We start from the raw sequence: 24,840 nt of genomic DNA, 5'->3' as shown, positions 1-24,840 counted from the left end.
CTCCCAGGATTGTCTTTTGAAAGTGCTGTGCAGGTTTCCTTTGAGGATGAGGACTGATAGCTTAGACACAGAGTGATCACTTTGTGAAAAGTGTTCTCCCACAGGGGATGGGGTGGTTTTGTCTTTGATCATTTTTGTCTTGACTTCATTAAATCACTAAATGCTCCATAGCGATCACTGTGCTCTCAGATGAGCTCTCACAGGAAAATGATAGCAGGTGCGGCTGGAGCTCAGGATATGAAGTCTAGTGAGGTGGGTGGGCTAAGTCTGCTGACCCGGGCTGGGAGACTCACTCCTGCTTGCTCCAAAATGCTGTGTAGACACATCCAATGTGGTCTGGCTGTTATCGGAGCCAGGGATATCAACCTCTGTAACCTGACCTGGGGAACAGGAAATAAAGCCTGGTCTACTTGGTGAGACAGAGCAATCCTCTCCTCGTTTTACAGAGCAGGGAGATTCAGGCTGATGTTCTTAAAACGGGACACTTGCTTTAGATGCCTCCTGTTTTGGATGTCCAAGTTGTGACACATTGAGCCTGGCTTTCCAACTGAAGTCAGTGGGAGCTGTGGGATCTTAGTGCCACTGCACATAAAGTACCAGATGTCCTACACTGGGCATCCACAAATGAAAACACCACTGAAAATTTGTTGTATCAGAGATTATGTATATATGCATATAAATTTCTTATACGATTCACCAATGTCACGGTGCGGGACTCACCCTGTGTCATTTCCTGCTGGTCGTCCTTAGGAATTAGCTCTTCCAGCCTCCGGAGCGCCCTCTGCAGGCCAGGGTCCCTCTTGCCGCTGGCCCCCGTGTCCCTCCCGGACCACGGTGCCCCTTTACCCGGGGTGCTGCCCCCTGCAGTACCCTGCAGATTTGGGTCTCCCCTCCCCAGGGAACCCCCACCGTCTATCCCCACCTCACCTCCCCAGCTCCTCTGGCCTTTCCCCAGCCCTCCTCCACCTCAGGTACTGTGGTATGCTCCCCAGCAGCCAGGCCCGTATCTCTCTACAGCTAGAGGAGACTCTCTGCTCCTGGCCTACTGCCCTCTTATAAGGGCCAGCTGAGCCCTGATTGGGGTGTGGCCACAGCTGAGCCTGCTTCCCCCAATCAGCCTGGGAACTGCTTGCTCCCAGCCACAGTCCTGGGCTGTTTTAAGCCCTTTAAGGCTGGAGCAGGTGACCACCCCGCTACAACCCAACTTAACCAGTTAATGAACCAACCTGATAGCTTTCTTTGACAGGGTAACAAGCCTTGTGGATAGGGGGGAAGCGATAGCTGTGGTATATCTTGGATTTTGTAAGGCTTTTGATACTGTCTCACGTGACCTTCTCATAAACAAACTAGGGAAATACAATCTAGATGGAGCTACTATAAGGTGGGTGCATAACTGGTTGGAAGACCATTCCCAGAGAGTAGTTATCCGTGGTTCACAGTCATGCTGGAGGTGCATAATGAGTGGGGTCCCACAGGGATTGGTTCTGGGTTGGGTTCTGTTCAATATCTTCATCAGTGATTTAGATAATGGTATAGAGAGTACTCTTATAAAGTTTGCGGACCACACCAAGATGAGAGTGGTTGCAAGTGCTTTGGAGGATAGGATTAAAATTCAAAATGATCTGGACAAACTGGAGAAATGATCTGAAGTAAATAGAATGAAATTCAATAATGACAAATGCAAAGTACTCCACTTAGGAAGGAACAATCAGTTGCACACATACAAAATGGGAAATGACTGCCTAGGAAGGAGCACTACGGAAAGGGATCTGGGGGCTCATAGTGGATCACAAACTAGATATGAGTCAACAGTGTAACACTGTTCCAAAAAAAAGCAAACCTCATTCTAGGATGTCTTAGCAGAAGTGTTGTAAGCAAGACATGAGAAGTAATTCTTCCACTCTACTCCCGACTGATTAGACCTCAACTGGAGTATTCTGTTCAGTTCTGGGCGCCACATTTCAGGAAAGAAGTGGACAAATTGGAGAAAGTCCAGAGAAGAGCAAGAAAAATGATCAACGGTCTAGAAAACATGACCTATGAGGGAAGATTAAAAAAAATTGGGTTTGTTTAGTCTGGAGAAGAGAAGACTGAGAGGGGACATAAAAGGTTGTTACAAGGAGGAGGGAGGAAAACTGTTCTCCTTAACCTCTGAGGATAGGACAAGAAGCAATGAGCTTAAATTGCAGCAAGGGTGGTTTAGGCTGGACATTAGGAAAAACTTCCTAACTGTCAGGGTGGTTAAGCATGGAATAAATTGCCTAGGGAGTTGTGGAATCTCCATCATTGGAGATTTTTAAGAGCAGGTTAGACAAACACCTGTCAGGGATGGTCTAGATAATATTTAGTCCTGCCATGAGTGCAGGGGACTGGACTAGATGACCTCTCGAGGTCCCTTCCAGTCCTATGCCTCTGTGATTTTATTATCTCCACAGATAGAAAACAACTGTAGGACATGGCTAGCAGGAACCACACAGTTGTGATACAGTTCTTCTTTGTGGCTTTTTCCAATATCCTGGAGCTCCAAGTTTCACTTTTTTTTTCTGGTGCTGCTGTTGTACCTCATCACCATGGTGGGCAACATCCTCCTCATCACGATCACGGTGGTGGACCCTGCCCTTCAGTCCCCCATGTATTTCTTCCTTTGGAATTTGTCCTTTCTGGAAATGGGTTATACTTCGTCCACTACCCCCAAGATGCTGGTGAACTTATTCTCCGAGGACAAGAGTATTTCCTTCCTGGGCTGTGCCACACAGATGTATTTCTTCTCCTTCCTGGGGATCACTGAGTGTTGCCTGCTGGCTGCCATGGCACATGACTGTTACACGGCCATATGTCACCCACTGCGCTACACGACCATGATGATCAGAGGTGTGTGTCTCCAGCTCTCAAGTGTGTCCTGGCTCATCAGGGTGCTGGTGGGAGTCGGGCAGACAACTTTCATATTCCCTCTGCCCTACTGTGGGCCTATTAGCATCAACCACTTCTTCTGCAACCTGCCCCCGCTGCTGAAGTTGGCCTGCACGGATACCTACAGGAATGAAATAGCTGTTTACACCATCTCTGCCACCTTCATCATGGTCCCCTTTCTGCTCATCCTTGTATCCTACATCCGTATCCTCCACGCTATCCTCACTATTCCGTCAGCTGCGGGCAGGAGCAAAACTTTCTCCACCTGCTCCTCCCACCTCATCGTGGTGACCTTGTTTTTCGGGTCTGGCATTGTGAATATCTGAAGCCCAAATCCAGCTACTCACTCGGCAGCGACAAACTGCTTTCCCTGTTCTACTCAGTGGTGTCTCCAATGCTGAACCCTTTGATCTACAGCCTGAGGAACAAGGAGGTAAAGGAAGCCCTGAGAAGGGTGATGGCCAGAAAAATATTTATTTGAAAAGTGGGGGGAAAAATATTATTTTAATAGTCTTGTGATGGATTTGGAGTTGCCTGTTGTAGCCTGATCTATGAATCGTATATTAATTATATTGATTACTTAAGAATTCCCAGTTTTCACTCTGAGGTATTGAAAGTTCTTGTCCCAGTATCAGGCCCAGTGTTATTAAAGTTACTGTTCAGTTGGGAACCCCGATGTCCACGGTTGCAACACTCACACTTTAGGAACCCTTCTGTCTTTGTAATTGTTTATTAATACATTCAGCAAAGTCACAAACACTCTAACCCAGCAAGGTAGACTGAAATAATATATACTGTACATCTGAACATCCATATACTCCCACCATCCCTTGCAGAACAACCAGAAATGTTAGCCATTATCTTCCTCATCACCATCACCTTTCTCATTAGCACCAGTGGCCATCATCCTGGCACCTCCCAAGGGCTACATCTCTCTCTCCCCCTGCACACAGTCTGGGATACAACTTTTATAATATGTTATGTCAGGGGTAGTCAATAGGTGGACTGCGGGCCAAATCTGGACTGCCAGATGTTTTTGAATGGACTTCAAAATCTTTTAAATTACTTGTTGTTGTTATTATTGTTACTGTGGTGTGAAAAATGTTTCTCTGAAGTCTGGACCTTGACTATACCTTGACTAAGAAATTTGGACCTTGACAAAAAATAATTAACAACCCCAGTCTTACAGGATACAGGCCTGTAGGTTCCTTGCATTACTGCTGAATAAAATAAATGCTAAAGCGAGCTCTATGGGCTACACTGTAGAAGTCTGTGAATACTGTATGATGCTTGTCTGAATATTGTACAGATGTTTTTGTATGCACCTATTGGGTTAATTCAACAGCCGGGTGTTCAGGAAACGACCTAGGAAGATGGACAATAGCTCAGAGAAGAGCTCCTCTGCAAACACCAAGGACAATTAACTGTGACATGCTACCTCTGCCCACCCATGGTGGGCCTGCTAGCCCAGCTTTCCCAGGACTGCATCCCTCCTGAATAGAGGAGAGCCTGGTTTGTTGAGATGGTTTAGAGGGTGCAATTGCCTCCTGACCTCCAGAGGCTGGGGGGTTCTTCAAGGAAGCATAGCCTGCCTTGTCTCTTGCTGTGCTGTGTTCCTACTGTTAAGATTAAACAACACTGTTTTAAGAAGGCTGTTTTGGGTCACTGTTATCACCGCAGGTCACGGGTCCCCAAGTGGACATGCACTTGTACCGAGTCCAGTCAGACCTGCTGAGTAATGCTGGATGATTTTAAATTTGGTTTAGAAAGAGCTCAGCAGACCCTGGCTTGCCAGACCTCACCCACTGATTGTCAAATTTCTCAGATTTACTGTAAAAGAAAAATAATAATGCAGCCAGCTCTTGGGGGGCGGGGGGCGGGGGGAGTGGGGAGAGCAGCTTTGGGGGATGCCACAAAATGAAAGAATGATTTTGCAAGGTTTTGAGAAAGACGTGGCTGAACAGAGATCAGCTTTCAGAAGAGCAAGGGAACCTGCCAAGCAGTGAGGGCTCAAATATTTGATAAAGTTTCCAGCTCAGTTTCATGACAGGGCTCGTGAGGAAGTGCATCAGTTCCAAAAGCCACAAGGCTCGGAACATTTTGTAACTAGCCTAAAATGAATCAAGTCCCTGTTCTGTTCTAAACCACGTTTACTTGGCCTCCGTTGATGATATTGCAATCTTCAGAAATGCATGGGCAGGGCATAAGGCTCACAGAGAAATTGTGCTGAAGAGACTCAAAGGGTTTGTCCACTGCAAAGAAAAACCCACGGCTGGCCCATGCCAGCTGACTCAGACTCGCAGGGCTCAGCTTGTGGGGCTGTTTCATTGCAGTGTAGACTTCTGGGCTCGGGCTGGAGTCCAAGCTCTGGGACCCTCCAATCTTGCCGGGTCCTAGAGCCTGTGTTCTAGCCTGAGCCTGGAAGTTTACACTGCAATGAAACAGCCTCACAAGCCCGAGTCGGCTGGCATGGGCCAGCTGCGGGTGTCTAATTGCTGTATAGACATACCCAAAGGTGCCGGTCTCACAGTAAAAGTGTCAAAATGCAAGATGGGGCGAAAGTCCCTTATCCAGGCCATTGGCAGGACAGGGCCAGATTTGCCAGAAACCCTTACAAGTGGACTCCATTGTTAACTGGCCTGTACCCTGAACCAAAAAGCAAATTCAGTCTTTTAGAGGCTTGCCGAATTATTACCAAAGACTCGTGGAAGGTTTCAGCAACATTGCGACTATGATGACAGACGTCTGCAAAAAGACACAGCCTGCCAAGGTGGTTTTGACTACAGCTTGTCAGGAGGGCTTTGCTCAAGTGAAAAGACTTCTGTCAGTGACACTGGCTCTAGCCGGTCCAAATTTCGATAAAATGTTTGAACTCTGCACAGATTCATCAAGTACAGGCCTGGGAGCCGCACTGATGCAAGCAGGCAAGGGCAATAAGAAGCGTCCTATTGCTTTTTTTAAGTAAACAACTGACCCATCACTGAACAAAATTACTCAGTCATCAAAAGGAAATATGCAGTTGTGGGGCAACTAAGGCTATAGCTACTGCCCAGGAAGTTCAGAGTCCTAACAGACCATTCTCCACTGGCAGGGCTTCACGGAAGAGAAGGTACCAGCTCCAGACTGCAACGCTGGAGTCCAGACATTCATGAGTACGGTATGGAAACTGCACATGTGAAGGGCAAGGAAAATGTGTGACAGAAGCACTGTCCAGGCACGAGGGTTCTGAGCCAACGCATGTGGATTAGCCAGTGGCTAACCCTACTGCCTCAGTGAGAGTGGGGGAGGTGTGAGCCAGGAATCCCATGGTGCCAAGCGGCAGAAGCGTTGCCTAGGGTTTTACGGGAAGCCCCTGAGTTGGATATCTGCATAACTCTTCACTCAATGGTGGCATGTGAGGTCTCTACCAAGAGCCGGCAGCCCACTAGGCATCCTAATCGGTGTGAAATGTAGGTGTGGATAATATTGAAGGAGTCGTGTGTCCATACTCAAAACAAAGTCTTTAAGGTCTTGGCCTTAAGGCAGGTCATGTGGGTCAGAGGTGTTCCTACCAGGCAGGGGGTAACTGTGACCTTAAGAGCCCCTGAGTTAGCAAAGGGCCCTCTAGACTGTAACTTGCAACAGGCCTGACACACTCACTACACCCAACACACTGTTGTCGTCATGTGTATCTAAGCGGTGTCACGTTAGGTATCGTATGCAAAATGGTGACGCTGCTCCCGAAAATCCTTGTGTTCTGTGTGTACGGGTTGTGTACAGCAAGTTATGTGTACGTGCGGGAAATATGTTCTTAAAATGGCATTTGGAGGCCGTACAGAATCCAGGTCTGCCCTAGACAAAGGAATATGCATGTACCTGTCTGATTGGCTTAATTACAGGGAGAGGACAATAAAAGGACATTTCCATATAAGGTAAACAAAGCAATCAAGCTAATAAGTGATGGAGGAAACAATGTAGTGAGCACGCTGGGGGTCCGAGTCTGCACCTCAAGGAAATCTTTCTAACTTGTGAGACAGACAATGGACTTTGCAAAATACAAGCAGGAGCAAAAAGCCATTCTAGTTATCCCTCAATTTGGGGACAAAGATAACAACACCCTCTGATTCTGTGGAAGTTGGATCCCTGGCCTGGAGGGCTAAAGATGCTGGTAATTTGATGTGAGTGAGAAAACTGCTTAGGCAAAGATTGTAACTTATTAAGATTTAAGTTTTAGTCACTAGAAAGCATGGTTTGGTTTGGTTTGTTTGTAACCAGACCTGTATCTTTTTCTCTTGCTTAGTATCATTTACATTTCTGTTCTTTGTTAATAAACTTATCCTTAGTTTTACTATAAACCAATTCAGTGCTGTGATCTTGAAGTGAAGTGTGAGTCTTCAGCTAAACTAACAGTAAACTCTTTGGAATCAGTGAACTCAATAATTTCTGAGTGTGCAGTGACAGGGACTAGACACTGCAGAGATATGTCTTTGGGGAACGCAGGAACTGGAGGTCAGTGATGGCTACCTGCAAGGCAAAGTTAAGATTGGCAGAATCTTGAGGCGTTTACTATGAAGCAGGCAGATGGATGTGGGAGGGAGCAATACACAGTCTAACCTCCATCAAAGCTCACTCTTGCTAAAGCGGAGGGGTGACACAGTGGCTTATGGTTCTGGGTTCCCTGAGCAGACCCTTATCTCCCTGTCTGGACAGGCAGGCAATGTGTATTGTACGCCTCTCGGTGTAGGCCTATTTGCATACTGAGCAAGATGCAAATTGAGAGAGTGCAGAATCGATAAAGTAAATCTGCAGGGTGAAACAAAGAGTGGAGGGGGTGTCCTGTTTGTGAATAAGATCAAAGGATTGGTCTGGTGTATCAGGGAGTGCAAAGAAACTCACTGAGTCCTTCCCCTGGGAGAAAAAGTGACCGCGCATTTGTTTCATGAAAGCAGGGTCCCAGCCAGCCTGACTGTAAAGCGCTGCAAGGATTCAGGGTGAGAAATACTCTACAAGACACAAGAGTATCTTGGGAATTAAGTCTAGGCTCTAGAATGTATGTTATGTATATAACCCTTTGTTTCCAATACTTCTATTTTCTGCTATTTGGATCTCTGTGCTTTGTTCAATTAACATCTACTTGTTTAAACTATAAACGTATCTAAGTGCTGTGTGTTAAACGGAGCGGTGCTCTAAGGTAGAGCTGATAACCTGGGCTTCACTGATCCTTTGGGAGCAGCCAATCTGTGACTACTGCAAGTGTCCAGTGGACAAGGGGCTGGATGCTCCAGGGAGATGCTCGGGGGTTGGAGAGTGTCTATCACTAACCTGCAGAGTGACAGTGGGGCCTGCATAGGCCTAGGGGGAGTGCATGTGTTGCCCTTGGTCGGTGGAGATGGGGCGTTGACCCCCGGCAGGCACAGTCAGGGTCAAGAGGTTGTGTCAGTTTTATTACGGTAGCACCTTGAAACTGTATTCACCCAAAATGACTTGCCCAAATTGTGGGAGTTGTGAAAAGAACTCAGCGCTCTACAGCGCAAGGTACCATCAGCAAGGATACTGGACGGTAGCACACTTTTTTCTCCCCAACATTCTCCTCAAGGCCGCCTGCACCTCTTTGTTCCTCAGGCTGTAGATAACGGGGTTCAGCATGGGCGTGAGGACAATGTACAGCAGGCCGAATGGCTTGTCTCTGCCCCCTCCATAACTTGACTTGGGTCAGAAATTGATAACACTTATGGATCCATAGAATACAGTCACCACCGTGAGGTGTGAGGAGCAGGTGGAGAAGGCTTTGCGCCTTCCCTCAGCAGAAGACATCTTGAGGATGATGTGGGCATAAGACACAAGGATCAGCAGGCCAGGGGCCATGACCACCAACACGACCACCACAAATATCTCCACCTTGTTCAGGTAGATGTCGGCGCAGGCCAGCTTCAGAATTGGGGGGGATGCACCACAAGAAGTGGTGAATCTCAGATCACTAACATCTGGGTCAGAGGAGCAATAGGTCAGAGGAGACTTAAGTGTATAAAATAATTAATGGTCTAGAGGCAGTAGAGTAGGCCCTTCTGTTCTCCCTGTCTCATAACACAAGAACAAGGGGACTGTGACACAGGAACCCCTTTGGTGCCAAGTGGCAGAGAGCAAAGGGTCAGGGGGATAGGTTTTTACAGGGATCCATTGGGTTGGATATCTGCATAATACCAAAGGGTGACATGTGAGATTACGAAGAGCCAGCTGCCCACTGGTCATCATAATCACTGCAAAATGTATGTACGGATAATATTTAAGGAGTTATGTATCTATACTAGGCAAAGAAAAACACTAAATCCTTCACTTGGGAGGCAACTGACAGTGTATTTGCTTCAGGAAACCTGGGTCATGGCCAAGGCTAGCTGTAATGCTCTGCAAGCATTTTGGGGTGAGCAATATTCTGCAAGACGTGAGAGTCTCCTGTTAATCAAGTCTGGGCTCCAGAACTCAGGGTATGATTTTGTTTTATATGTAACCATTTGTTCCCAATACTTTTACTTGCTGCTACTTGACTCTCTGTGGTTCGGTAAATAACGTCAGACTTCTTTTGACTGTAACCATATCTTAGTGCTGTGTGTCAATCAGAGCCATGATCTGAGGTGGACCTGGCTCGGGTGTTGGAGTGAGCCTGTCGCTAACCTGTACAGTAACAGCGGGGCCTGCAGAGGACTAGAAGGGAGTGCTTGTGTCACCCATGACCAGTGGATTTGGGGAGCTGACCCCCGGCAGGCATAGACTTGGCTTCCCCACGCTAAGGGCAGGTGGCAGTGGGTACCGCACAACCCCAGGCACCCACAAGAAACGTCAAAGGGACATACAATAAAATTAAAAGATGGCAAATTCTGAACCAATAAATACCTTTTCCTACGATGTGTGATTAGACTTAATCATGAAAGCGGGACTGGACGTTTGTATGGCTAACAAGAATAGCCAGAGTAATCATATGTAATGACGATAATTCCTATTACTCTAAGCAGCAGGTTGTTTTTCTCTAGGGACCAGACAGAGACTCTCAGCTCTTCTGCTGCAAAAACAAGACAACCCTGAGTAGAGGCTGAGGACATTAGCGTTGAAACCGCCCCACACACAATGTGTATCCCCATTCCGGTTAAAGACTGTGTATCATTACCCCTTTTTGACCAGAGTGGCAAGGCAAAGTTTGGAGCCATGGGGATGTCCCCATTGGAAATAGAAATTGATGGAGTCTGGTATTTTCTTTGATCTCATTTATTGACAAGGAATGTACAAAGTCCAACTTCTCTGAATGCATGAGGAACCAAGAACAAAAGGAGAAGCTTCTTTGCTTACTGCCCCAAGTCTCGTTAGCCACCTCATTAGATCCAAACACCCACTTTTTCCAGGCTCGCACTGGGCTATTGCTTGGCTTTTTTCCCCCTCTGGCTCTCTCTCTCTCTCTCTCTCTCAGCAAAGCCCTTCTGCCCACTCAGTCCGAATTCCTGGGCAGGTTCACACACCTCTTTATCTTAGGTGGGGGAGGGGGCTTCTGATTAACTCATCCTGACCGGTATGTGACTAGAAGGGTGTGTTCACACATCAGTTAGAATACGTTTTTTAACTCAACCATAACGAGGTTTCGTCCAGCTCATTAGAACATCCCACACCTCAGCGGAGGCTCAGGCTAGTCATCCAGGCTTGGCCCCACCCTACAATGTTCACCCAGCTATTTTTAGCACGCTAGCACAAGCCCTGCTAGGACGAGTCTGCCTGCCTAGGCTGGGAGGCTCACCTTCAGCTGCCGTGTAGACGTACCCTCAATGGTTCAACTACTGTCATGCCTTCAATTAGTTCCTGTGTATTAATTTGAATCGGAGTCCTAAGAATTCAAGTACTACTCAATGGGTAGAATTTTCAAAAGCGCCCAAGTGACCTCAGAGCCTGCATTCCCCTTTCAGAAGGCCCTAAGGACTGGGGAATCTGTGTCTCATTGAAAGTCAATGTGATTATGCTTCTAAGTCAGCTAGGCACTTTTGGAAATTTTACCCCATGTGCTTCAGGATGAAAGATGCTGGCACTTGTCAAATATATCATGACTAGCATTTCCTCCATGCCTAACTGCTGTTTTTTTTACTTGACATTGGTTTTGTTGTTTGTTGCTGCTGCTGTAGCAAAGAGGTTGTGTCAAGAAAAATCATTCACATCATTTATTTTACTTTGTTAGCCATTAATCTGTTTAGGGTCTGATGCACTGGGTCTTAGGGAATGTCTACACTGCAAAGTAAGCCCAAACTCAGACTCAGGCTCGAGGATTTCAGTCTGACAAACGCACATTCAACTGCCATTCTACACCTACTGAAAATGTAATTAAACCTTCTTTACCAGGGCCTCTGTGATCAGGATCCTGTTTCATAAGTCCAGGCAAAAGGGGGTACATGGGATCCCCTAGAATAACCGTGGGAACAATGACTCCATTTATGACATTGTCATTTGGAATAGTGTTTCGGCCTGTCCATGAAGGTAGACGCCTGGCTGGCGGAAAACCCTGGCATCATGAACTTTTCCCGTGCAGCCCACGTTGACGTCCATAAATTGGCCTCTGTGGTCCCCAGGGGCCTGCATGCCCATGGAGTAGTACCCTTTGCAGTGTAGGTACTCCTGCTCCTTGAGGAGGGTAAGCAATGGGCTCATGAGTCCCATCAGTGGCCCAGTGCAGTGGGGAAACCCCATTCTCTCCAAGCCTGCAGTTTATGCCCCCACCTTTGGATAAACCACACACCTGATCGCCTCAGAAACCTCGGCCACCACTTTACCGTCCAGTCAACTTTCCAACCCCAAACTGGTTAGCAACGGACCTGTAGGACTCTGGGGTGTAGAAACCCACTTTTGAACAGGAATGGCTTCCTTCGCATATATGTCATGGTGCTGAAGGGTCTGGGCAAGCTGCTCACAAGGCTCCAGAAATCTAGCTTTCTTCATGAGCAAATTCTAGTCATCCCAGATCCTCACGACTATGGGGTCCCACTGGTCTGTGCTCGTGGCCCTGCTCCAGAAGCGCCAGTCTACACAGGGGGCATCAGCAGCTCTCCCGAGAGCCGTGAGCACCATCAGCCAGTTTGAGTCTGACAGGTCTGTTTCACCCCCCCTCCTCCTCCGACAGGTGCCTTCTTCAGCAGGTCAGAAAATGCCCCCGAAACGTCCACCAGCACTTCATGGACTCTCTGCCCGTTACCTGAAACAGGAGTGAAAGCACAAGCAAGACAAGTGCTTCAAACGCTGACTCCTCCCTGTTGCTGGCTCCAGCCGTCGGGCACGTGTAGACTCAAAAGACAACTCGGCCGGATGCCTTGGCAGGATGCAACAGCTTCCGACAAAGTGCCACGGGATGGACAGTCAAGTTTTCCCACAGGGCATCACAAAGGGCTAGAACGGCTACCGCTGGGGAGGATGCTAGGAAACCTGGCACAGGCTGGTTTGACTTAGGTTTGCGTAGTGCAGCACAGATGCCTGAGCACTGGCGTGAGGCCCGGGTCCAGAAATTCTGAACCTTAGCTTAATATGCAGTGTGGACGCTCAAGCCCAGGTTTACACCCACCGAGCCAACGGGTTGAAGTCCCGCAGACCCTAGGCTTACATTGCAGTATAGGCACATCCTTACGCCCCTTCTATCCATGGCAAGATGGCATATAGTACAAGAATGGGAAGTCCAGTACAATCTTCCCAGATATAAACTTATGGAGCTTTTGGGAATCCAGGACATCAAGGAGAGAGAAAATATTTGAACCAGCTAATTCCACCCACAGGGATCTGAGGCCAGTGCCAAGTAAAACGTGGCATTTTCCCAACTCAGAGAGAGCAGAGAAATAGATGAAACACTTATCTGAAATCTCAAATGTCACCATGTGGAGTGTAGAGCGCAAGACAGTAAGGTTTCCAATTAAGGCAGTAGCAAGTATCAGCTTTAGCCATGAATGGGAATGTCATCATCCCAAAACTTAGTATGTCCTCACATTCCCCAAAGCAGTTCCCATTAGCATGAGCTAGGGCCCTGTCAAGGTTCCTTCCCCACTCTGAACTCTAGGGTACAGGTGTGGGGACCTGCATGAAAACCTCCTAAGCTTACTTTTACCAGCTTAGGTTAAAACTTCCCCAAGGTACAGACTATTTTACCCTTTGCCCTTGGACTTCTACTGCCACCACCAAACGTTTATCCGGGTGTATTTTATTAGGAAAGCGTTGTTTGGAAACATCTTCCCCCCCGCCCAAATCCTCCAAACCCTTGCACCCCACTTCCTGGGGAAGGTTTGGTAAAAATCCTCACCAATTTGCATAGGTGACCACAGACTCAAACCCTTGGATCTTAAGAACAATGAAAAAAGCAATCAGTTCTTGAAAAGAAGAATTTTAATAGAAGAAGCAGTAAAAAAGAATCACCTCTGTAAAATCACCTCTGGTAAATACCTTACAGGTAATTAGATTCAAAACATAGAGAATCCCTCTAGACAAAACCTTAAGTTACAAAAAGACACACAGACAGGAATATCCATTCTATTCAGCACAGCTTAATTTCTCAGCCATTTAAAGAAATCATAATCTAATGCATATCTAGCTAGATTACTTACTAATTCTAAGACTCCATTCCTGTTCTGTCCCTGGCAAAAGCATCACACAGACAGACTCTTTGTCTCTCCCTCCCTCCAGCTTTTTAAAGTATCTTGTCTCCTCATTGGTCATTTTGGTCAGGTGCCAGCGAGGTTATCCTAGCTTCTTAACCCTTTACAGGTGAAAGGACTTTTCCTCTGGCCAGGAGGGATTTTAAAGGTGTTTACCCTTCCCTTTATATTTATGACAGGCCCTACTAGATGTAAACTTTTCTTGCTCATTGAGCCAGATAGATTCCTTCACAGATCAGTGACTCCATCTGAATTCATTTGAGCAACATATATTAACTGATGACTTTTCTCAGGGCCTCCTTCATCTCTTTGTTTCGCAGGCTGTAGATGAGGGGGTTGACGAGGGGAATCAGGACTGTGTAGAAGACAGAGAACACTTTGTTCAGGGCTATCTGTTTGTTGGTTTTTGGTAGCAGATACACAGTCATTAGGGTCCCATAGAAAACTGTAACCACAATGAGGTGAGAGGAGCAGGTGGAAAAGGCCTTTTGCCTCCCGGTGGTGGAAGGGATTCTCAGGATAGTAGCAATGATACAAACATAGGATGTCACAGTTAATAGAAATGGGCAAGGCGAGTCTAGGGAGGTGAGTATGAAACTAACCAGTGTGATCGTGCTGGTGTCACAGCAGGAGAGTTTTAGCATTGGAGAAAAATCACAAAAGAAATGGTCAATTTCATTGGGGCCACAGAATATTAATTGTGACATAAACCACATCATTATTACACAAGTTAGGAATCCGCTTATCCAAGACCCCCCTGCTAGCTGGAGGCACAGCCTGCTGTTCATCAGGGCCGCATAATGCAGGGTTTGCATATCGCTAAATATCGTTCATAAGACATTGCTGCTAGGAGATAGCATTCTGTAGCCGCCAGAGAACCAAAGAAATACAGTTGTGTGATGCAGCCACTGACTGAGATGGTTCTGTCCCCAGTCAGGAGACTGGCCAGCATCCTAGGCAGGATGGTGGAGGTGTAGCAGGTCTCCAGGCAGGACAAGTTCCCCAGGAAGAAGTACATGGGGGTGTGAAGGTGCTGATCAGCCACAACTAGCGCAATGATTAGGCTGTTCCCAGACGTGGTCACAATGTAGATCACTAGGAAAACCTCCCATTGAAGCCAAAGGGAGTTAGATGCCTAACCTGCTTAGATGCTTTTCAGCATTCCACCTGGTGCCCATCTACATTGTTTGGTGCCTCAACACCTTTAAACATCTGGCCTTAAGCAATTCCCCCAAAGGCCCCCCAGGGAGCCTGCAGAAGAGCAGAGAATTGACCCCAGGTGTCCAACATCCCAGGTTAGCCCCCTATCCAAATCTATAGCTCACCACATTATTCAGTTTCCTGAATTACAAAATGATCTCTTATGAGAGTGAGTTCCAGGAGACAAATGCACATTGTGTAAAAAAGAAAATGGTTTCGTGTCTGAGTGTTGAAGGTGTTGTCTGTTGAGTTGATTGGGTGACTCTTGATTTGGAGGTGCACCTGATGGAGTTTCTCTGTCCCATTCATTAGTCCTTAACGTCCCGCATGTCCCACCTTGTTCATCTCCTCTTTAAATTAAACTCTCTGAGCCTTTTCTGAGGCTGGGATATTCAAAGGGACCTAAAGAAATTAGGCACAGTTGAAAATCAAGGGGATTTGGTCACCTGACTCCCTTGAAATTCCCAGTCCCATTAAACTCTGCCCATCCATGCATCTGCTTCTCTTCTCACCCTCTGCTCCGTTCCCAGCCTCGTGCAGTAAATGGGAAAAGAAGAGACACTCTCCTCCCCCAGCTCTGAGACAGCAGGTGCAGCTCAGGAGCCTGCATGCCAGAGCCAGCAGAGTGGGGCGTGAGCACGCGCGCCTCATGCGAGTGCCTGAGACACTGAGAGCACGACACTGACCAGCAGCGCAGCTGGGAAACTGCCTCTGCCCAGCGCCCTGCCCCGTGCACAAAGGGAATGCCCCGAACAGCCACACACAGACCCCTCTCCCTTTCCTTCCCTCCTCGGCGCTCTGAGACACACACTACCCCCGCTGCACTCTGCAGCCCAGCTGAAGAGTGAGGGTGTCTGGGCCTGGATTTCGTGCAGCACCCCTGGTGCAACAGAACAGCTGGAACTCAGTGCTCCCACCCACGCTCTGCAGTGTCGCAGCTCGGTTAGGGGCAGGGCTGAGGCATATCAGGGGCAGAGTAGGAAGTGAGAGGGAGCAGAATATGCACAGCTGCGGTGTGCGCCTGAGAGAGCACCCCGGCTGTGCTCCTTCCCACTACGGCACCGTTTCCTCCCTACGTGAGATCCCCAGGATCTTGTCTAAATGGAGAGTCAGATCGTGGCAAACTGGGGGGTGAATCTACAGCGCACTAGCCTGCCACGTACTGACATGCTGTGTGGACCCTGCTCCAGTGCACGAAACATTCCCTAGTGCTCATTGACCTACCCCCATTTCAAACAGCGCTCGGGCAAAGGCCACTAGGGGACTTTTGGTGCTTGACAGCGGGGTCCGCGGGGTCCCTTACTGCACAGCAACCTACAGCACAGTAGATTTCCACCCCAGCTTGCCACGCACTAACTCCCCGTGTGGACAAACCCCAGGAAGTTCAGATGTACCTTTAATCCTCAGCAAGAAGTGGCGAGCTCTCTGTCGACGCCAAGTGGGTATGGGGATCAGGATCTGGTTTCCACTTCGATGCTGCTCCCTTCTGTGTCTCCTGCTCTCAGACCTTGTCTACAGGGTGGGGTAGTGCACTCAAGAGCAATGGGATTTCTAAAGGGCACCAACGTGTGGCTCGTGAACGGGCTCATGTAGACTCTTGCTGGCGCCCACTGAACGGTCCTTTGTTCATGACACATTGGGACACTTTAGAATTAACACCCCGCTGTTGTGCACAAGCGCCCCATATGGACAAGCCCTCATTTGCTCTGCAAAGACATCTACCTTCTACTGCTGCACTGGGCTGGCTCTTGATTTCTTTCTTGATGCACACACCTGTGTATATTACAAGGGACCTCCATGCCTCCTGCTCTGGAGCCTTCCAGGGTTTATAGGGGAAAGCAGCCTCACGCTGGCTCAGGCAGCTGTTGGGATCTCCGCTGAGGCTGCTGCTAATGATCCCTTTGAAAGTGCCCTCAGGAGGGAATTCAATGCTATGGTGCTTGTTAAGACAGTGTAAACACCAAGGCCATTGACGACTGAGGCCTCGTCTACACTACAGAGTTCGGTCGATGCAAGGCATTTTACGTTGACCTAACTATTGAAGCGTTTACACTTAAATTTAACTCCCGCCGACGTAACTGCCCCGCTACGCCGACTTAATAACCCCACCTCCACAAGCGGCATAGAGTCAAGGTCGATGTGGTTAGTGTCAATGTAAACACTGCATTGCTTATGTCGACTGTTACTGGCTTTCAGGAGCCTTTCCGCAATGCCCCACACTGACGGTGCAATCCATGCACATGCTGCTGGTGAGATCATGCACCGCCGACACAAGGAGCAAAGTGCAGACACGCACAAGTGATGTAATTACTGCGGCGGCTGCATGCCGCTGTCAGTTAGGTCGACTTAATTTTGTAGTGTAGACATGTCCTGAGTTAGAGAAAAATGAGTTCCTTAGGATTTGGCCCGTAGAAGTTATTCTTTGCTGACCGTCTGGGCTAGATTGCCTATTCCGGGATGAATTAACAGGAGTGTTGTATGTAAGACCTGGGAGGTAATTTTTCTGCTCTACTCGGCACTGGTGAGGCCTCAGCTGGAGTAATGTGTCCAGTTCTGGGCGCTGCACTTTAAGAGGGATGTGGAAAAATAGACACAGTCCAGAGGAGAGCAACAAAAATGATAAAGAGCTTTAGAAAACCTGACCTGTGAGGAAAGGTAGAAAAAATTGGGCCTGTTTAGTCTAGAGAAGAGAAGGGTAGGGGGGGGCTGTGATAATAGGCTTCAGAGCTGTACCAGGTTGTTAGAAAGAGGGTGATGATCCATTGTTCTCCATGTGCACCAAGGGTAGGACAAGAAGGAAACTATAACAAAACATGCCAAGGAGTGGGGAGGAGCACTGTGGAATCACAGAGCAACTGTGTGGCCCAGTGGAGAAACCACTGGATTGAGACTATTCCCAGCTCTGCGACTGGCCTGTTGGATGGCCGTGGGCAACTCACCTCACCTCTCTGTGCCTCAGTTTCCCATCTGTAAAATGGGGATAATGATGTCAAGCTCTTGGCGATCTGCTGATGAAAAGCACAATATAAAAACTAGGTCTTTTGATTATTACCGAGTCACAGTAGCACATCAACTGCAAACCTAGGTGAGAACGACAACTGTCTAAACAGCCAGTAACTCCCACCAACAAACATTGCTCCTTCTGTTTAAAAACTAGGAAATAAAATGTCACAAAAAACCTTTGTTAATGCAGAGTTAAGGTGCCCGGTGATAGCTAGGGCCCTTCCCAAAGGCTGAATTCAGCAAAACTCTGACTTCTGAGAACCAGGAAATACAAAGAGAAGATAAATGCCCACACAACCTTAACACTGCCCTATTTGTGCAAAACCCCAAAATACCCACTCCACACACTCCCACTCTACCGTGTCACTGCAGTGGGCAGGTGCTCCCTGCCCTGGCCCTATGTTCAAACACTGATCCCACTCCCCCAACCAAATACCACACTTGTAAAGTGTAATGACCACTTCACACCCTTTTCCACCCCTGAGTTGCTGAAGATGGGGAGAGTATTGTCACACTTTTCCAGACCACCTGGCTCACTCATGCCATCCCTGATGACGGGGGAAGAAGAGCTGTCAGGCTGTCTGGAGTGGCTGAAGAGCATGGGTACCAAGCTCAGGGCAGACTGTTCAGAAGCAGGGCACAACCCCCACATTGGCTGTGAGTTCTAGACTTAGATTTCACCAACCAAGTATCAAGTGGGAACTCCTTAAGAACTACAACAACCTTAACATGGAGTCACAGACAGTCCCCTTGGGCACTCCAGTCTGTCTTGCCACCCAGGTGAGCCTGCCTTTGCAATAGATGGCCCCTTACACCAAAAATCACAATATTCAGGTTATTCCTAGTCCCAAAAGACCAGTCACTTACCCAGGTCAATTGCACTTTAGATATTACACCAAAGATGATTCTTGTAGCTAATCCTATAGTAAACTACCTAAGGATTTATTAGCTAAGAAAAACAAACATATCTATTCAGGGGACGCCATCATAGGGCCTAATCACATCAGCCACACTATCAGCGGCTCGTTCACCTGCACATCCACCAATGTGATATATGCCATCATGTGCCAGCAATGCCCCTCTGCCATGTACATTGGTCAAACTGGACAGTCTCTACGTAAAAGAATAAATGGACAATAATCAGATGTCAAGAATTATAACATTCAAAAACCAGTCGGAGAACACTTCAATCTCGCTGGTCACTCGATTACAGATCTAAAAGTGGCAATGCTTCAACAAAAAAACTTCAAAAACAGACTCCAACGAGAGAGTGCTGAATTGGAATTAATTTGCAAACTGGATACAATTAACTGAGGCTGAATAAAGACTGGGAGTGGATGGGTCATTACACAAAGTAAAATTATTTCCCCATGTTTATTCCCCCCACCTCCCTCAGCACGGTTCCTCACACGTTCTTGTCAACTGCTGGAAATGGCCCACCTTGATTATCACTACAAAAGGTTCCCCTGCCTCCCCGCTCTCCTGCTGGTAATAGCTCACCTTACCTGATCACTCTTTGTTACAGTGTGTATGGTAACACCCATTGTTTCATGTTCTCTGTGTATATAAAATCTGACCACTGTATTTTCCACTGCATGTATCCAGTGAAGTGAGCTGTAGCTCACAAAAGCTTATGCTCAGATAAATTTGTTCGTCTCTAAGGTGTCACAAGTACTCCTTTTCTTTCTACAAGGGAAGAGGCAATTCTTGATTTAGTCCCAAGTGGAGCACAAGATCTGGTCCAGGTGGGTAAATATAGATGAACTGCTCAGAAACAGTGACCATAATGTAATTAAATATAAACATCCTTGTAGGGGAAAACCCCCACAGTAGCATTTAACCTCAAAAAAGGAGAACTGCACATAAATGAGGAGGCTAGTTAAATGAAATTAAAAGGAACAGTCACAAGGGTGAAATGCTTGCCGACTGCATGGAGAGTATTTAAAAACACCATAATAGAGGCTCAAACTAAATTTACCCCCCCTCAAAAAAAAAGTAAAGAACACTAGAAAAATGGCTAACAGCAAAGTAAAAAAGGCGGTTAGAGACAAAAAGATATCTTTTTACAAATTGGAAGTCAACTGCTACTAGGAAAATAGAAAAGAGCATAAACTCTGGCAAGTCAAGCATAGAAGTATAAGTAAGTGAGGCTAAGAAAGAATCTGAAGAACAACTAGCTAAGGACACAAAAACTAAAAGCAATTTTTTTAAGTACATCAGAAGCAGGAAGCCTGACAAACAGTCGTTGGGGCCACTGGACAATCAAGGTGAGAAAGGAGCACTCAAGGAAAACAAGGCCATTGCGGAGAAGCTAAACAAATTCTTTGCATCAGTCTTTACTGCAGAGGGTGAGAGGGAGCTTCCCACACCTATGCTATTCGTTTTAGGTGACAAATCTGAGGAACTGTCCCAGATTGAGATGTCAATAGAGGAGGTTTTGGACCAAATTGATAAATTAAACAGTAATAAGTCATCAGCACCAGATGGTATTCACCCAGGAATTCTGAAGAAACTTATATGAAATTGCAGAACTACTAACTGTGGTATGTAACCTAGCACTCAAATCAATCTCTGTACCAGATGAATGGAGGGTAACTAATGTAACACCGATTTTTAAAAAAGGCTTCAGAGGCAATCCTGGCAATTACAGGCTGGGAAGCCTAACTTCAGTACCAGGCAAATTGGTTGAAACTATAGTCAAGAACAGAATGATCAGACACACAGATGAACACAACGTGTTGGGGGAAGAACCAACACAGCTTTTGTAAAGGGAAATCATGCCCCCCCAATCTATTAGAGTTCTTCGCGGGTGTCAACAAACATGTGGAAAAGGGTGATCCAGTGGATACAGTGTACTTGGACTGTCAGAAAGGCTTTGACAAGATCCCTCACCAAAGGCTCTCAAACAAAGCAAGCAGAGAGGGGATAAGAGGGAAGGTCCTCCCATGGATCAGTAACTGGTTAAAAAGATAGGAAACAATGGGTAGGAATAAAAGTCAATTTTCACAATGGGGAGACGTAAATTATGGCATCTCCCAAAGATCTGTACTGGGACCAGTGTTGCTCAACATATTCATAAATGATCCGGAAAAAGGGGTAAATAGTGAAGTGGCAACATTTGCAGATGAGAGAAAATTACTCAAGAAAGTTAAGTCCAAAGCTAGGAAGGTGCATCTGCCCCCAGAAAAGTCTGGAGAAGCAGCTGGTAAGTAGTTGAGAAACTGAAGGGCAAGGTCCCTGAAAAAACAATGAGTTCTCAGAGAGAGAGAGAGAAAGAGAGAGAAAGACAGGAAGTGAGAAGGTGAGGGACAGACAGAGAGAGGATGAGTAACAAAGGAGATCTCACAAAACTGTGTGACTGGACAACAAAATGGCAGATGAAATTAATATTGATAAGTGCAAAGCAGTGCACACTGGAAAACATAATCCCAATGATGCATACAAAGTGATGGGGTCTAAATTAGCTGGCACCGCTGAAGAAAGATCTTGGAGTCATTGTGTATAGTGCCCTGAAAACATCTGCTCCACGTGCAGTGGCAGTCAAAAAAGCGAACAACGTTAGGAACCTTTAGGAAAATGGTAGATAATAAGCCAGTAAATATCTTACTGCCTCTCTATAAATCCATGGTACGCCCACACCTTGAATACTGCGTGCAGATGTGGTCGCCCCCTCTCAAAAAAGATATATTGGAATTGGAAAAGGTGTAGAGAAGGGCAACAAAAATGATGAGGGGCGTGGAACAGCTTCCGTATGAGGAGAGATTAAAAAGACTGGGACTGTTCAGCTTGGAAAAGAGATGACTAAGGGGGGATAGGAGAGAGGTCTATAAAACTATGACTGGTGTGGAGGAAATGAGTAAGGAAGTGTTATTTATCCCTTCACATAAAACAAGAACCCGGGGTCACCCAATGAAATTAATAGGCAGCAGGTTTAACACACACATACGGAAGTTCTTCTTCACACAACACACAGTCAAGCTGCAGAACTCATTGCCAGGGGATGCTATGAAGGCCAAAAGTATAACTGGGTTCAAAAAAGAATTAGATCAGTTTATGGAGGACAGGTCTATCCATAGCTGTTAGCCAAGATGGTCAGGGACACAACCCTCATGCTTCTGGTGTTCCTAAACCTCTGACTGTCAGAAGCAGGGACTGGATGACAGGGGATGGATCAGTCAATAATTTCCCTGTTCTGTTCATTCCTTCTGAAGCATCTGACACCGGCCACTGCCAGAGACAAGACACTGGGCTAGATGGACCATTAGCCTGACCCAGAGTGGCCATTCTTGTGAGGTTACACTGTTTTAACAAGTAACACAGCACCAATTCTCCTATGGAGGGAACCCAGAGGATCACCGGCAGCAGTCCCAAGGGAGATCCCAACAGCAGCGGCAAGGGCCAGGGGCTGGCTGCTTTCCCTGATAAATACTGCAAGAATCCAGAGCAGGAGATATTAAGGGTTTGTGTGATGCCAACAATCAACCCTGGTAGCGAGGGATGCCGATCCCAGCAGCCACAGGCAGGTGTCTGCCCACACACTGGGACAAGAAGGCTGACTAACTCCAGACCCAGTCACTGGCGATAGGGAGCTCGCTGCTTCATGCGAAGGTTTAAAGGTAAGTGTCACTAGCCTCGGGGCAAATCCTCAGGTCCTTGTTCATATGCAGCCCTTGCTCTGAGACACCCCCCTTGGACAGTGTCCTCACATGCTAGGAGCTCTGCCAGAGTAAGGACTTCAGAGTCGGTTTCTTTGTGGTTCACAGCTAGAAAAACTGATGAATCAGAACAGAGACCCAGCTATCATCTCTGCCCTTACACATCCCTCTGTCTGTCCTCCCCTCACCCTCTTGCTCGCTGGCTGGCTGTCCCCATCTCTCTCTCCCTGACAAATCATTGTTTTCTCAGGGACCTTGGCCTTCAGATTCTCAGCTACTTATCAGCTGCCTCTCCAGACTTTTCTGGGAGGCAGATACCTGGGCACCATCCCAGCCCAATCCTCAGATGCTTTATGTCTCATGCTGAGTATTTCCTCCCCGCATTTCTGTGGGACTTGAGGGCCCTCAGCATTTCTTGGGCAGTATTGAGCACCCCACAGAAAAAGGGTGTACATTAGAAATGAACTGAATGGAGACTGGATTCCTTACAGATTAGGAAACTTTGCCCAAGCATTTACTGCTCTACCTTAATTTTTTTCCAGAGGATGGGTACTACAGTGGTTAGGGCACCAGCCTGTGACTTAGAAGACCTGGGGTCTCTTCTCTGATCAGCTGTAGCCTCTTTGTATGACCTTGGATAGTCACTCAGTCAATAATTAATATTTAACATTAATCAATAATAGCTGGCAATTCATTATAAGCAGTTTCAGTGTTTCTGGACTAGTCACTAATGGGATATGAATGAGAGGAATCTGAGTATGCATCTACTCCAAGGGGTGGTTTCATCTGTGCCTTGGGCACTTCCATTGGCTGAGTCACTTTTGCATCTGTGCTGTTGGTCATTGTCACTCCCTCATCGCAGGCACTGACATGGTACAATCTCATTTCTGCCCTTCTCTGGGGAAGCTCATGTGTCTGACCCTCGCCCCCATCACATTGTTAAGCTGGAGCTCAGACTACAGTGGACAAGTAACTCATCTTCAGCTCCCAGCATGATGCTGCAGGGCAAGGGCTGATGCGATCCATGGCTGTATAAACAGGGGAGCAGGGAGGGCATTTCACCTCTGTAAAGAGCACTGGTGACACCGATTCTGGAATACCATGGGCAGCGCTGGGTGCACGTTTTAAAACGGATGTTGAAAGATTGGTGAGGGAACAGAAAAGAGCCATAAAAACGATTTTCTCCAGCTCTCAAATATCTTCCAGTGAGAGAGAGACTTATAAAGCTCGATGTGTTCAGTTTATCAAAGACGAGACAGAGGTGATTTGATCACAGCGTATCAGCACCTTCCTGGGGAGAAAACACTGGTTATCAAAGGGCTCTTTCGTCGAACAGGGAAAGGCCCAGCTAGAACCAAAGGCTGGAAACTAAAGCCAGACACATTTCAATGAGAAATAAGGCACAGTTTGTTGGCAATGGGTGTGATTATCCATTGGAACAAACTACCAAGGGAAATGATGGATTCTCATCTCCTGATATGTTCAAATCAAGACTGGCTGCCTTGCTGGAAGGAACATCTTAGCCAAACAAGTTATTGAGCTCAGTGCAGGGGTAACGGGGGAAATTCTGTGGTTATTGTTAAGCAGGAGCTCAGACTGGATGATCTAATGACTCATAGACTTTAAGGCCCATCATGATCATCTAGTCTGACCGCCTGCACATCACAGAACACAGAACCTCATCCACCCACTCCTGTAATAGACCCCAAGCCTCTGGCTGAGTTACTGAAGTCCTCAAATAATAGTTTAAAGACTTCAAGTGACAGAGAATCCACCATTTACACTAGTTTAAACTGGCAAGTGACCTGTGCCCCATGCTGCAGAGGAAGGCAAAAACCCCCCAGGGTCTCTGCCAATCTGACCTGAGGAAAAATTCCTTCCCGACCCCAAATATAGCAATCAGTTAGACCCTGAGCATGTGGGCTAAACTCACCAAGCGGATACCTGTGAAAGAATTCTCTGTAGTAACTCAGAGCCCTCCACATCTTGTGCCCCATCACCAGCCACTGGAGATATTTGCTGCTATCAGTTGCAGATCGGCTACATGCTACTGTAGTCAATCTCATCATACCATTCCCCCCATAAACTTGTCAAGCTCAGTCTTGAAGCCAGTTAGGATTTTTGCCACCACTGCTCCCCTTGGAAGGCTGTTCCAGAACTTCACTCTTGTGATGGTTAGAAACCTTAATCTAATTTCAAGCACAATCTTGTTGATGGCCAGTTTGTATCCATTTGTTCTTGTGTCCACATTGGCACTTAATTTAAATAACTCCTCTCCCTCCTTGGTGTTTATCCCTCTAATGTATTTGTAGAGAGCAATCATATCTCCCCTCAGCGTTCTTTTGGTTAGGCTAAACAAGCTAAGCTCTTTGAGTCTCCTCTCATAAGATAGGTTCTCTATTCCTTGGATCATCCTAGTAGCCCATCTCTGTACC

The 24,840-nt window shown here is 47.0% G+C and overlaps 2 pseudogenes; one reads left to right on the top strand and one right to left on the bottom strand.

Annotated features, from left to right (window-relative positions):
• The first annotated feature begins 2,455 nt into the window (after window positions 1-2,455).
• Window positions 2,456-3,391, top strand: LOC144274875 (olfactory receptor 10A4-like; annotated as a pseudogene).
• Window positions 3,392-8,601: 5,210 nt separating this feature from the next.
• LOC144274874 (olfactory receptor 10A2-like) lies at window positions 8,602-15,092 on the bottom strand (annotated as a pseudogene).
• Between the last annotated feature and the right edge of the window lie 9,748 nt (window positions 15,093-24,840).

The sequence above is a fragment of the Eretmochelys imbricata genome, chromosome 14, assembly GCF_965152235.1.
Source record: "Eretmochelys imbricata isolate rEreImb1 chromosome 14, rEreImb1.hap1, whole genome shotgun sequence".
Lineage (NCBI taxonomy): Eukaryota > Metazoa > Chordata > Testudines > Cheloniidae > Eretmochelys > Eretmochelys imbricata.
This window is presented reverse-complemented; position numbering and strand designations above follow the sequence as displayed.